Raw genomic sequence first — 14969 nt, 5'->3', positions numbered from 1 at the left:
TTTCAAATGAACATCTAATAACTTTGAAAAGAAAAGATTCTAAACAAATGAATGTGGCCACTGCCTTTTCACAGGAAGAGTGAATGTTGTAAAAACTTGGATTTGCATCCCAGATGCTTGTTTGAATGAGAGGCTGTAGGTTAACTTGGAGAGACATGTTCAGGTCCAAATACCCAAGATAGAACAATTACAAATTTCCTTCAGGCAGTTTACAGAGTAAGACATGCCCAGCACATTTGTAGTCACTTCCTGGACAACAAGGACATGCGACGCATGTGGAAGGGCATCCAAGATATCATCAACCAGAAGGCTACACATCTGCCTGTGCTGGTGATGCCTCCCTCCCAGATGCACTGAACAACCTCGACGCGAAATTTAGGCAAAAATTGTTGTGACGGCAAAGAAAACTACTTCTCCAAATGATCAGGTGCTGTGTCTTGCAGTGGCTGATGTGAAGAGAGAGTTAGGCAAGGTCAACTCGCGTAAAGCTGCTGGACCAGCTAACATTCCCGGCAGAGTGCTCAGAGGATGCGCAGCTCAGCTAGCAGATATTGTCACCGACATCTTTAATATCTCCCTGAAAATCACTGTGTACTTTCAGCTTGATTAATGCTTATATGGCGAGCTCTCCACTGGCCACCGTGACAGAGGTGCACCAAAGAAAAGGTACAAGGACTGCCTAAAGAAATCTCTTGGTGCCTGCCACATTGACCACCGCCAGTGGGCTGATAACGCCTCAAACCGTGCATCTTGGCGCCTCACAGTTTGGCGGGCAGCAACCTCCTTTGAAGAAGACCGCAGAGCCCACCTCACTGACAAAAGGCAAAGGAGGAAAAACCCAACACCCAACCCCAACCAACCAATTTTCCCCTGCAGCCGCTGCAACCGTGTCTGCCTGTCCCGCATCGGACTTGTCAGCCACAAACGAGCCTGCAGCTGACGTGGACTTTTTACCCCCTCCATAAATCTTCGTCCGCGAAGCCAAGCCAAAGAAAAAAGAATGCTTATTACAATTTAAGGTGGTACATAGAATGCATATGTCCAAACTTAAATTATTTTGTTTTTATGCAGTTATTGATTCACTACATGAGAAGTGTAAAATTTTTGAAGCTTCACTGATCCATATATTTTGGGAGTGCCCAAATTTAGAGAAATATTGGAAAGACACTTTCCAAACTTTATCAACGATTTTTAAGATAGAACCATGGCCGTTAATTGTTTTGTTTGATTTTTCACTTAAGCCAGATATACTTCCATCTGCAACTCAGGAGAAAGTTTTAGCCTTTACCAACCTGATAGCCAGACAAGCAATTTTATTGAAATGGAAAGATCACCCTTCTCCTACCCATACTCAGTGGATACATGATGTAACGTCCTATTTAAGCTTGGAGAACATTAGATACAACATTAAAGATAGAAATTTCAATTTGTACAGATGTGGGGCCATTCAGAGAATACTGTTGTAATTGGAAGATTTAAGAATTTTGAATGTTCTGGAGATTCTCTGTCCAAAGTCTGGAGGTCACTATCCGATCCATAATTTCCCTTTTCTTTTACAAAGATAACCTTGATTAGAGGGAGGGGTTAGATTAGATTTAGATTTTAGGGTTCTTTTTTTTTTCTTTTCTCAATTTTTATTTGGATTAATTCGCAGATATGATTTTCAAGATGGTTATCAATGATTAATTCAATAACTTCTTTCCCATGTGGATTCAGGAACTACCTAATGTAGTTCCACCCTTGACCCGTGTCAAAGAAGTTGTCTGTATCCTGCTTCATTGACTACTGCCCTGTTGCACTCACGTCCATTGTTTTGAAGTGATTCGAGAGGCTCATCATGGGGCATATCAAGCTCCTGCTGCCCCCCCCCCCCCTCACTGAACCCCCTGCAGTTCACATATAGATCCAACCGCTGTGCGGATGATGCCACTGCCCTCCATCTTGCCTTCACCCACCTGGAAAATAAGGACTTGTATGGTCGAATGTTGTTTATTAATTCAAGTTCAGCATTCAACACTATCATATCTCAGTACCTGAAAAGGAATTTGAGTCTGCTGGGTCTAACCACCTTGATTTACTGTCGGGGAGATCACAAGCAGACCAGATCAGTAACAGCACTTTTCAAAGCGATCACATTCAGCTCAGGGAACCCCCCCCAAGGTTGTGTGGTTAGCTTACTGCTGACCCACGACTATGCAGCTAAACACAGCTCGAACCATGTCATTGTTTGCTGACAACATGACTGTAATGGGCCTTATCATTAAGAACAAGGAATCAGCACACAGAGATGAAGTACAGTCGCTAATGGACTGTGGCAGAGCTAACAACCTGTATCTGAACATTAATGAAACAAAAGAGATGGTTGTTGGCTTCAGGAGGGCTCGGGGAACCACACTCCGCTGACCATTGATGGCTCGACCATTGAGGTCAAGATTATCAAGTTCCTTGGAAAGCACTAGGTGGAGAATCCCACTTGGTCCCATAACACCTGCTTTGTAGCCAAGAAAGCCCAGCAGTGCCTCTACTTCCTGTGAAGTTCATCCCCCACCTCCATCCTCACTACATTCGACAGAGGATGTATTGTGAGCATCCTGTGCAACTGCATCACCGCCTGGTTTGGAAGCTGTACCACCTCAGACCACAAGGCCCTGCAGAGGATAGTGGTCAGCAGAAAAGATAATTGGGGTCTCTCTTTCAACCATGAAGAATATCTACAACACTCGATGCAGGTGAAAGGTCCTTAGATTTATTACTCTATTCAGAATTCAATTTGGAATTGTTTGATTAACTAACATACAATGTACTGACATTTATTAATTTAATCTTCATAAATTCCCTCATCATTCCCACACCGACATGCACATGCACTGCCACAAAATTGGAGGAAGAACACCTAATATTCTGTCTCTCCAACAAGACGGCATTAACATCAACTTCACCAAATTCCATTAACCCTCCCTTCCCACAGTCTCTCTTTCCCCTATGATTCTGTCTCCTTTTCACCAACTCCCCACCTCTCCCCATTCCATAGAACCATAGAAAACTACAGCACTGAAAACAGGCCATTCTGCCCTTCTAGTCGGTGCCAAAAACATCATACCACTATTCCCACTGACCTGCACCCATTCCAGAACCCTCCAGATCGCTCCTATCCATGTATCTATCCAGTTTATTTTTAAAACTTAAGAGTGAACCTGCATTTACCAAGTCAGATGGCAACTCGTTCCACACTCTGAGTAAAATGTTCCCACTAAACCTTTCACCCTAAAGCCATGTCCTCTTGTATTTATCTCTCTGATCAGGAGCACTCAACATGGATTTGTGGGAGGAAGGTCATGTTTGACCAATCTGATTGAATTTTTTGAAGAGGTGACTAGGAATGTGGATGAGGATAGCGCAGTGGATGTTGTCTATATGGACTTCAGTAAGGCCTTCGATAAGGTACCACATGGAAGGTTAGTTAGGAAGGTACAGTCTTTAGGTATAAATTTTGAGATAGTCAAATGGATTGAACATTGGCTGAAAGGGAGAGGCCAGAGAGTGGTAGTGGATAATTGTCTGTCAGGCCGGTGACCAGTGGTCACCAGTGGTGTGCCTCAAGGATCTGTATTGGGCCCATTGTTGTTCGTTATTTACATTAATGATCTAGATGATGGGGTGGTGAATTGGATTAGCAAATATGCAGACGATACTAAGATAGGTGGAATAGTGGATAATGAAGAAGGTTTTCAAGGATTGCAGAGGGATTTGGGCTGCTTAGAAAAGTGGGCTGAAAAATGGCAGATGGAATTTAATGCTGATAAGTGTGAGGTGCTTCATTTTGGTAAGAAGAATCAGAATAGGACATACGTGGTAAATGGGAGAGCATTGATGAATACAGAAGAGCAGAAAGATTTAGGAGTAACGGTACATCGTTCCCTGAAGGTAGAAACTCACGTGAATAGGGTGGTGAAGAAGGCTTTTAGTATGCTGGCCTTTATCAATCATTGCATGGAATATAGGAGTTGGGAGGAGATGTTGAGATTGTATAAGACGTTGGTGCGGCCTAATTTGGAGTTCTGTGTGCAGTTCTGGTCGCCTAATTATAGGAAGGATATAAACAGAGTAGAGAGAGTGCAGAGAAGGTTTACCAGAATGTTACCTGGGTTTAAGCATCTAGAGTATAGGGAGAGATTGGACAGATTAGGTCTTTATTCTTTGGAGCGTAGAAGGTTGAGAGGGGATTTGATAGAAGTATTTAAGATTATGAAAGGGATAGACAGAGTGGATGTGGATAGACTATTTCCGTTAAGAGGAGGAAAGATTAAAACAAGAGGACATGAGTTAAAAATTAAGGGGCAGAGGTTTAGAGGTAACATGAGGGGGAACTTCTTTACTCAGAGAGTGGTAGCCGTGTGGAATGATCTTCCGGGAGAAATAGTGGCGGCGGAGTCAATTGTATTATTTAAGAAAAGGTTGGACAGGTTTATGGATGAGAAGAAGATGGAGGGTTATGGGCATTATGCAGGGAGGTGGGACTAGAAAGGGGTGTTTGGTTCGGTGCGGACTAGAAGGGCCTAATGGCCTGTTTCCGTGCTGTAATTGTTGTTATGTTATGTTAATCTAAGTGAAAAGGGTCTAGTCGCATTTACTCTGTCTATAACCTCTCATAATTTTGTAAACCTCTATCAAATCTCCCCTCATTCTTCTAAGCTCCAAGGTATATAGTCCTAACCTGTATAATCTTCCCCTGTAACTTAATTTCTGACAACTCAGCGACATCTTAGTAAATCTTCTCTGCACTCTTTCAATCTTACTGATGTCCTTCCTGTAGTTTGATGACCAGAACTGCACACAATACTCTAAATTTGACCACCAATTTCTTGTATAACCTCACCATAACTTCCCAACTCCAATACTCAATACTTTGATTTATGAAGCCCAAGATGCCAAAAGCTTTCTTTACAACCCTGTCTATCTGTGATGCCAGTTTCAGGGAATTATGTATCTGTATTCCCAGATCTGTTTGTTCCTCCACACTTCTCAGTGCCCTATCATCTACTATCTATAACCTACCTTGGTTTGTCCTTCCAAAATGCAACACCTCACACTTGTCTGCATTAAATTCCATCTGCCACCTTTTGGACCATTTTTTCCATTTGGTCTAGATCCCTCTGTATGCTTTGAAAGTTTTCCTCGCTGTCCACAACGCCTCAAATCTTAGTGTCATCAGCAAACTTGCCGATCCAATTTTCTACATTATCATCCACATCATTAAATAGACACCAAACAACAATGGTCCCAGCACTGATCCCTGAAGCACACAACTAATCACAGGCCTCCAGTCTGAGAAGCAATTTTCCGCTACAAATATGTCTATTCCCATTTAACCAATTTCGAATCCAGTTTACAATTTCTCCATGGATACCTAGTGACAGAACCTTCTGAACTAGCCTCCTGTGTGGGACCTACTAAAGTCCATGTAGACAACATTCACAACCTTTCCTTCATCTTCCTTTTGCTAACCTCCTCGAAAAACTCAAATGTTAAACACAACCTACCATGCACAAAGCCATGCCAGATATCCTTAATCAGCCCTTGACTGTCCAAATACCTGATCTCTCAGAACACCCTCCAATAATTTACTTTCTATTGATATCAGGCTCACCAGCCTGTAATTTCCTGGTTTACTTTTGGAGCCTTTTTTAAACAATGGAACAACAGGAGCTTCCTTCCATCCTCCAGCACCTCACGTGGATATTTCTGCCAGGGCCCCTGCAATTTCTATACTCATCTCCCTCAAGGCCTGAGGGAATATCATATCAGGCCTGGGAGATTTACTACCTTTATTCACTGTTAGCCAGCAAGAACCTCCTCCTCTTTAATATCTATATTTTCCATGCAACTACTGCTTATTTCCCTTCTTATACACTATTCCAGATTCTTGATTAAATACTGATGCAAAAAAATTGTTTGCAATCTCCCCCATCTTGTGAGGCTCCACACATAGACGACCATTCTGATCTTCTAAGGGACCAGTTTTGTCCCTTATCCTTTTACTCTTAATATACTTGTAGAATCCCTTTGGGTTTACCTTCACATTATCTGCCAAAACAACCTCATGTCTTCTTTTTACCTTTGTGATTTCCTTCTTAAGTATTTTCTTATATTTTCTCTACTCTTCTAGTACCTCATTTGCTCTTTGTTGCCTATACCTGCTATTTATATTATTCTTAACCAGATTGCCAATATCCCTTGAAAACCAAGGCTCCCTATGCCTGTTAACTGTGCCTTTAATCCAAATAAGAACATGCAAACACTGCACTTTCGAAATTTTGCCTTTGAAGGCCTTCCACTTATTGAACACATCCTTGCCAGAAAACAACTTATCCCAATCCACTTCTCTTAGATCCTTTCTCATTTCCACAAAATTGGTCTTTCTCTCCAATTTAGAATCTCAACTTGAAGACCAGACCTATCCTCATCCATAATTAACTTGAAACTAATGAACTTGAAACCCAAAATGTTTGCCTACACATACATCTGTCACCTGGTCTGTCTGGTTACCTAATAATAGATCAAGTATTGCATCCTCTTTTGTAGATACCTCAACATATTGATTTAGAAAACTTTCCTGGACACATTTAACAAACCAAACCATCCAGCCCTTTTTACAGTATGGGAGACGCAGTCAATATGTGGAAACTTAAAACCTCCTACAATCACAACTTTCTGTTTCTTACATCAGTCTGCTATCTCTATACAAATTTGCTCCTCCAATTCACTCTGACTATTGGGTGGTCTATAATACACCCGTACAAGTCTGGTCTTACCTTTCCCGTTTCTCAAATCTGTGGACCAAGAAGTCGTGGAGGGAGCAGCTACACATCTTCCTCTCCCCTCATCTATCCACAGGGAACCTCAAAGCTTTTGCTCATACCTTGATTAAGGGCTGTGGCTCAAAATGTTGATCACCCTTTACTTCCTATAGATAGTGCGTGACCTGCTGAGTTTCTCTCGCACAGTGGTTCCCAGACTTTTTCGGGCTGCCGCTGGCTTGGCCTCCAGACCACATCCCGAGTGTCTCAGCGCACACCCCCATACAGTTGGGGGTGGGGGGGGTTAGTGGTGACACTTAGCGCAGTGGGGGGTTTAGTGGTGGTGCTGAGCGGGGTGGGGGGCGTTAGTGGTGGCGCTGAATGGGGTGGGAGGTTAGTGGTAGCGCTGAACTGTGTGGGAGGTTAGTGGCGGTGCTGGGGTGGTGGTTAGTGGCAGTGCTGAGAGGGGTTTAGTGGCAATGCTGAGAGGGTGGGGTGGTGACAGAGCTGAGGGGGGTTTAGTGGGGACACTGAGAAGGGGGTTAGTTGCTCACTACTGCTACCCTGTGTCTGAACAGAAAATTACTGCACTGGTTTCTTCATTAAACTTTGCAACAAAGTGAATAATAAGACTGAACGTTCAGAATGCCACCTTTTTCCTCATCGCTCCCTCATTGTCCCCTTTTCCCTCACCACATCCTTGGATCTTTTCACCGCCCACATGGGAGGGAGGGGGGTGGCGGCGGTGCCCACTTTGGGAATCACTACTCTAGCACATTTGGGTATTGCACTCAACCCCAGCATCTGGCAGATTTGCTATTTTTTGATCAAAATTGATGTTGTAATTCATGTTTTTAAGCATTTTTGATATTCTGACTGTGACAGATTATGTTATATTTTATATTGTACATATATTTGTTTTAAAAGAGATAAATTGTGGGGTTTTTTCCAGTTAGGTTATAAAAAGATACAAACACTTCACAACACAGATCTCATTTAAAATGCTTAATCCGCTCAAGCCAGACAGTCCAGGTTCCGAGTGCTTTTGCAAAAACTTTGAAGATTGCCTATAAGGAGTTCCCAAGTAGGTGTTAATTGGGCATGTGGTGGAGTAATAGATTATTGTTTTAGAAAGCATCAGATGAACTGACTTAGAAGACTATATCTGGTGCCAGTCTGACTGCAGTTTGTTGTTCTAAGAGGGTCATGTGGTTTTCTCTGATTGAGAGAGAGAGAGAGAGAATTCAGTTCTACAGTTCAGCAGCAGCAGCTAGGACTGGAACAGGACAAGCTGGCAAGCTTGTGGAAAAGCCCCATTTTGAAGATGGGTGGTGAGTTCTAAGTTCAGCCTGTTCAAAGCCCTTGTGATCCATACAAGAGGAAATGGCTGGCTGTATAATGTTGAACCAGGTGCTGGTCAGTGGGACTAGGAGGGTGGGGATTTGTTCCGTCATGGACTAGTAGGGCCAAACTGGCCTCTTCTGTGCTGTATATGGTTATATATGGTGATATGATGACCTGAAAGAAAGAGGTTATCATCTGGAAAACCCTGATGGGGCAAGTTTCTTCAGAAAGACACTGAAGTGGCTGATCGAAAGGAATCAATTTGTGTCCAACAGCAACAAATATCTCTCTAAACACCGACAAGAACTTTCCTGTGCGGTAACCATTTACCTTTCAAGCACCAAAACCTAGTGAAGATTCGTAAATATTAAATTCTGTGTACAGTATAAGAATTGCCTGATACCGGTGAACTTGGAGGAGTGAGAAGTGAGATTGGGCTGTGACTCAAAATAACTTTTCTGAACTTATACACATATTATATACATGTGTGCTTAGAATTAGAAGGGCGCTAAGTTAGGTTAAGTTAATAGTAATAAGTTAAAGTTTGATCCTGTTTTATGTTTAAAGAAAATTAAAAGTAACTTTTGTTTAAGTAACCATTAATCTTGGTGAATTTCTATTGCTGCTAGGTTTTGGGATCCTCTGGGCCTGTAATGTGACATTTAAAAATGATTCAAATTATAAAATATAATTAAAGACTAAACTGCAGTAAAACACAAAGCAACTAAAATAAATAAAAATGCCCTTGCATATTTGGAGGTACGGGGATTGCTAGGGAGTAATCAGCATGGTTTTGTCAAGGGTAGATCATGCTTGACAAACCTGATTGAGTTTTTCGAGGGGGTTACAAAAAAGATTGATGAAGGGAAAGCTGTGGGTGTTGTCTATTTAGACTTTAGTAAAGCTTTTGACAAAGTTCCCCACAGGTGGTTAGGAAAAAAGGTGGAGGCATTAGGTATAAATGAGGAGGTAGTGAAATGGATTCAGCAATGGTTGGATGGTAGGTGTCAGAGAGTAGTGGTAGAAAATTGTTTGTCCAATTGGAGGCCGGTGACTAGTGGAGTTCCTCAGGGATCGGTCCTGGGTCCACTATTGTTTGTTATATATATTAACGATCTAGAAGTAGGGGTGGAGAATTGGATAAGCAAGTTTGCGGATGATACAAAGATTGGTGGTGTTGTGGACAGTGAGAAAGATTACTGTAGATTAAAAGGTGATTTAGGAAGGCTGGAGGTGTGGGCTGAGAAATGGCTGATGGAATTTAATACAGTTAAGTGTGAGGTGTTACATTTTGGAAAGGCAAATCTAAATAGGTCATATGCATTAAATGGTAGGCTATTGAGATGTGCAGAGCAACAAAGGGATTTAGGAGTTGTGGTAAATAGTACCCTCAAGGCTGATACTCAGGTAGATGGTGTGGTGAAGAAGGCATTTGGAATGTTGGCCTTCATAAATCGGAGTATTGAATTCAAGAGTAGGGAGGTTATGATGAAATTGTACAAGGCATTGGTGAGGCCAAATTTGGAGTACTGTGTACAGTTTTGATCACCAAGTTCTTCTTCTTTTCTTCTTTGGCTTGGCTTCGCAGATGAAGATTTATGGAGGGGTAATGTCCACGTCAGCTGCAGGCTCGTTTGTGGCTGACAAGTCCGATGCGGGACAGGCAGACACGGTTGCAGCTGTTGCAAGGGAAAATTGGTTGGTTGGGGTTGGGTGTTGGGTTTTTCCTCCTTTGTCTTTTGTCAGTGAGGAGGGCTCTGCGGTTTTCTTCAAAGGAGGTTGCTGCCCTCCGAACTGTGAGGCGCCAAGATGCACGGTTTGAGGCGATATCAGCCCACTGGCGGTGGTCAATGTGGCAGGCACCAAATTTAGAGAGAGTGCAGAGAAGGTTCACGAGAATGTTGACAGGATTTCAAGGTTTGAGTTACAGGGAAAGTTGTGCAGACTGGGGCTTTTTTCTCTGGAGCGTAGAAGATTCAGAGGGGACTTGATAAAGGTGTTTAAGATTTTAAAAGGGACAGACAGAGTCAACATGGATAGGCTTTTTCAATTAAGAGTAGGGGAGATTCAAACTAGAGGGCATGGTTTAAGATTGAAGGGGGAAATTTATAAGGGGAACATGAGGGGAAATTTCTTTACGCAAAGGGTGGTGGGGATGTGGAATGAGCTTCCAACAGACGTGGTCGAGGCGGGATCATTGGTTACATTTACTAGATAGTTACATGGATAGGAGAGGACTGGAGGGGTCTGGACCGGGCGCTGGTCAGTGGGACTAGGAGGGTGGGGATTTGTTACGGCATGGACTAGTAGGGCCGAACTGGCCTGTTCTGTGCTGTAAGTGGTTATATGGTTATATGGAAATCTCTAGCTGCCAAATCCATATTTAAATTAATGGGGTCTTCCAATCTCACAATGGGTCTGATTGGGAGAGGCAGTTCCCTACCATGATGCTGAAGAGTTTCAGCAAGACAGGGCTCCGCCTCTGGTCACCTGTCACTCTGCACATCATGAGTTTAGGTACATATTGCAGTGGTTCAGCTCCTATTTAATTAGGGGAAGCCCGAGCTAGTTCAGCATGATTCAGACCATTCTCTCTGTCCCCTATTTCTTTCCATTTCTGTTCCCGGTTTGACATTGTCCAATCAAATGTATCCTTCCAAGGCCTTCCTCTTTCTTTCGCAATGCTTAAATAACTTTGGCTAGGGAAAGGAACTTTGGACCCTTTTGTTCATCAATGTTTCAGTTGCTGGTTGCCTTTTCCAATACTCACTTTGAAGGGGTGGATAATGTAAAGGAGTAACAAGGTATGGTGGGATCTAATGCAGTGTACAAAAGTACTGGAAAATATAAGCAGGTCACACAGCATCGATAGAAATTAAAAGGCAATCAATGTTTCAGGCCTGAATCCATCAGGAATGCCAAATATCAGGCAGACACCTGAATAAAAAGGTTGGAGAGAGGAGGGGAACACAAGCGAGCAGGTGGATATGAGCTGGATGATAGAAGAGAAAGAAGCTGAGAAATGATAGGGGGAGAGGGCTAAGAAAGAGCTTTCTGATTGGACAAATAAGCAAAGGGGATGCGAGCTGCAGATAGGGAGTCAGAGGCATGGGGAATGAGAGATACTGGGAGAAGGGGTTAGAGGATGATGCCAACTGGTTGGAAACTGCCAAGATGGAGTATTGTTTGTCTCTCCAATTTACAGGTGGCTTTAACTTAAGTAGTATGTGAGGCCATGAACAGGTATGAGTGTGTGTGGCAATGGGGTGTGGTGTGAATTTGTTCTGCTTAATTGTATTCTGGGCCCAATGATTCTGTTGCAGCAAAATACTGTTACCATCAAGTTAGAGAATAGCAACTATACATTAATTTTTAAATGCTCTCTTAAATTTTATTTTGACTTTAAAGCTATGTTGCACTATTGATCAGCAGTGGTATGTATTTCTGTCCTGTTTTCATTTCCAGGCTTCAGTGGAAGTAAAAGTTTACAGTGATTATATAACAAGATGGTGATTGATTTTGACCTTTTGCACTATTATTGAAAGTCCTTCCAAACATTTGTTCTTTATGACAAAAAAGATTAGGCTGAGCCTTCCCAATCAAATGTTTTAAATAGTTCCCTCAATATCAATGTGATGGATGGAGAAACATGATCACCCACGGTGAACGGCGAGGCACCTGAACAAAACTAAAAGCTGAAGCAAGTAATATTGTAGTAGTTCATCTTGAATATTTGGGGCATACCATCGGAAACCTTGGAAAATTTCTACAGATGTGTGGTGGAAAGTGTGCTGACCGGCTTCATCACAGTCTGGTATGGGGACACCTGTACCCTTGAGCATAAAGCCTGCCAAAAGGTAGTGGGCACAGTCTAAGACCTCACAGGAAAAACCAACCCCACCATCGAGAACATCTACAGGGAATGCTGCTGTCAGAGAGCAGCAGTCATTAGTGATCCCCTCTTCCTAGCCAATGCTCTGTTCTCGCTTCTACCATCAGGAAACAAGATTAGGTGCCATATGACTCGCACCACCAGGTTCAGGACAGCTGCTACCCCTCCACTATCAGACTCCTCAACAATAAAGTTATTTAAGGACTCTTACTTTTGCACTGTATTGTTTGTTTTTTTCCTCTATTGCACAGTCAGCTATTTACATTTCTTTCTTTGTTTACATGTGTACATTGTGTACAGTTTTTCTTGCACTATCTGCTTCACCTGCAGGATAAAGAGAGTCAAGGTTGTATGTAATGTTCTGTATGTACTCTGACAATAAATCTGATCCATTTCATGAATTTGTCTGCACTGTCTTCTTTGGTTAGCTAAGAGAACCACAGTTCTGGGCCAAAATATCAAATTTAAATGATAGATGAACCCATTCTGAAATCTTGCATTTTTCTGGGTGGAATTCTTTGAAAGGCATGGGACAGGTTTGACCAGCTAAATGGCCCCATTGTAATTTTTTTAAAAATCCTTGTGTACCAAAGCTCGTTGCAGTATTTAATTTGTGGTTGACTAACTTGGCTCAGATCTAGAGTGGCCATTTCCAACTTTACAAAATGAAGGACCTGCAAGAGTCAGCATCAGAAACTCTCAGCTGTTGGGATGGGTGGAGGACATTGGGACCACCGGCCACCTGCTTCAGAAAGGTGCAAAACCAGAGGGCACCCACCCCGGACACCCAGCAGCAGCAGCGGGCACACATCGGCAGCAGCAGGCACCTACCCCAAGCACCCATTGACAGAAGTGGACACCCACCTCAGACACACGGGTTGGGTTGCAGGTTATAGCCCCGGGTGCAACTTGGGTGATGCAGACACTGATTCTGAGCCCACACTGGGTGCGGCAGACACTGGCTCTTGGTGCATACAGGATGATGGATGCAAGACACGGTATCTCCTTTACCAGCTCTCCGCTGCCACTCCAGCCTCGTGAAAGGTCGCAATTTCTCCATGTCCGCAGCCGTTTCCATCTCCCCTTTGGCCCGGCCTGATGCCAATCAAGGCACGTTGTGCAGCAGGCTTGTGCTCCTCTTCCGCTGCGTCTCAAGGGAGAGGGGCTTGAATGAGGAAACAGTGATGACACAAGAAAAAACATGGTCGCGCAAGGCTTAAGGACCCCGGGATGCCGCATCGGTAAGTCCCCTTTTGTTCCTTAATTTGGGGATGTAGGGCCTACACCCCCAAATGGAGGACAAATTAACGTCTGGCTCAAGGTGGCTCAAAAGTCACCGGAGAACTCAAAAGTCTAAAACTGGACATCTAGCCACCCTACTCAGATCAGTAATTAATTTTGGCAATGTCTGATCAGTTTGATCTGGTGTTGGTTGCATTATTTTCCTCAAACCACTTGCAGAGTTGCTTTGTAGTAAGAGTGATAATAAGAGTTGCCAGTGGCACTTAAAGGTCCTGAGATGATTAGAATCAGATTCTGACAGAAAACTCTGTAAGTTGGTATTAATACATCAAGCTTTATATCAATATCATAAAACTATTTTGTTAACTGATAAATTTCAATGAGAAATAAAATGTTTATCAAAGACATCAATCTTATGTTGAAACTAAGAACTTGTACTTGTGTTTCAAAAACAACACCTCAAGTTGTGAACTGTTTTCTAGTGTTTAGTAGATATTGTTCAGTTATAGCAGACTGTTGTCCACAAGAACTCTTAGTTCTTTCCACAGTGTTGATTGAAGAAGGATTGTTAATGGAAGAGCTTTGACTTGAGCATTTTGGTGAATTCTGTGACAACCATTTAGTAATTGTCATTTCACTGCATTATTTGTCTGATCTGAAGGAAAACAGCATTCTATACCTTAATGACTGTCAGCTTTAATTACTTGCTTTATCGTAATTCCATAAGGATAGAGTTGTAATGTTGCCCATCACACCTATTAGATGGAGTAATAAGACTGGACAACAAATATTTTGCTTCCTGAACACCTTGGGATACATTTTATGAATTTTGGCCTGCTGATCTTGAAAATCACCTGTAAACTTTCAGGTCACGTACCATTTTTAGATATAACCTATTTTTGTGATTTCTTATCATATTTTAAGTCTATTTCAAGCAGGCAAAATCATGAAGTGCAATGTGTCATTGAAAGTGCATTTTCTGCATTCACACTTGGACGTCTTCCCTGTTAATCTTGATGTAGTCAGTGACAAACATATTGAAAGGTTTCAACAGGACATTGTGCCATGGAAAAGCAGTATCAGGTCAACTGGAATCCTGCTGGCCGACTGTTGTTGGATTCTGACATGAGAGGCATCAGATGCTGAGTACAAATGAAAATCAGCAGCAAAACATTTTTAGTTCAGTTGAACTAACATAATGTGTCAGCGTCAGTATGCGATTAAACAATTCAATCAAAGTTAATTTAAAGTTTCTCCAACTTCCAACGTGATACAGCAAATCCGAAATTATCAGCTTGAAGATGTCTATCATAATCCTCAATATTTTTCAGGAAGCAAACATTTTGAAAAAGATGTTGTCCAGTGTAATGGCACTTGGAGACAACCAGATAAAATTGACTGCAGTTAATTGTGAATGTTTGGATTGCCTTGGGGAAAACACTTCCTCAATGAACACTGAAACCACCCTATTGTATGCCCCAGCAATTCTGGATTGACATGTTAAACTGCTTTAAGATGTCCAACAGAGTGATATCTGAATCTTGATTGATGGAGAATATGGTTAAGGAGTACAGCTAAAACTATCTCTGACTGTTTTCCTGAGGAACATAAATCATCTTGGCCTTTAGCATTCTCAAGTGAGATTTTCCTTATTGCCCAGCCACTTTACAATGGCACAATGTATTGCTCATACC

At 42.4% G+C, this 14969-nt stretch overlaps 1 protein-coding gene across 3 annotated transcripts in view; it reads left to right on the top strand.

The window, feature by feature from the left end:
- Positions 1-14969, top strand: part of naf1 (nuclear assembly factor 1 homolog (S. cerevisiae)) — a 217569-nt gene that overhangs the window by 178506 nt on the left and 24094 nt on the right. The gene's annotated exons all lie outside the window — the stretch shown is intronic.

Source organism: Narcine bancroftii, chromosome 3 (genome assembly GCF_036971445.1).
Source record: "Narcine bancroftii isolate sNarBan1 chromosome 3, sNarBan1.hap1, whole genome shotgun sequence".
NCBI lineage: Eukaryota > Metazoa > Chordata > Chondrichthyes > Torpediniformes > Narcinidae > Narcine > Narcine bancroftii.
The sequence above is the reverse complement of the archived record's forward strand: the minus strand, read 5'-3'. Positions and strand labels throughout refer to the sequence as shown.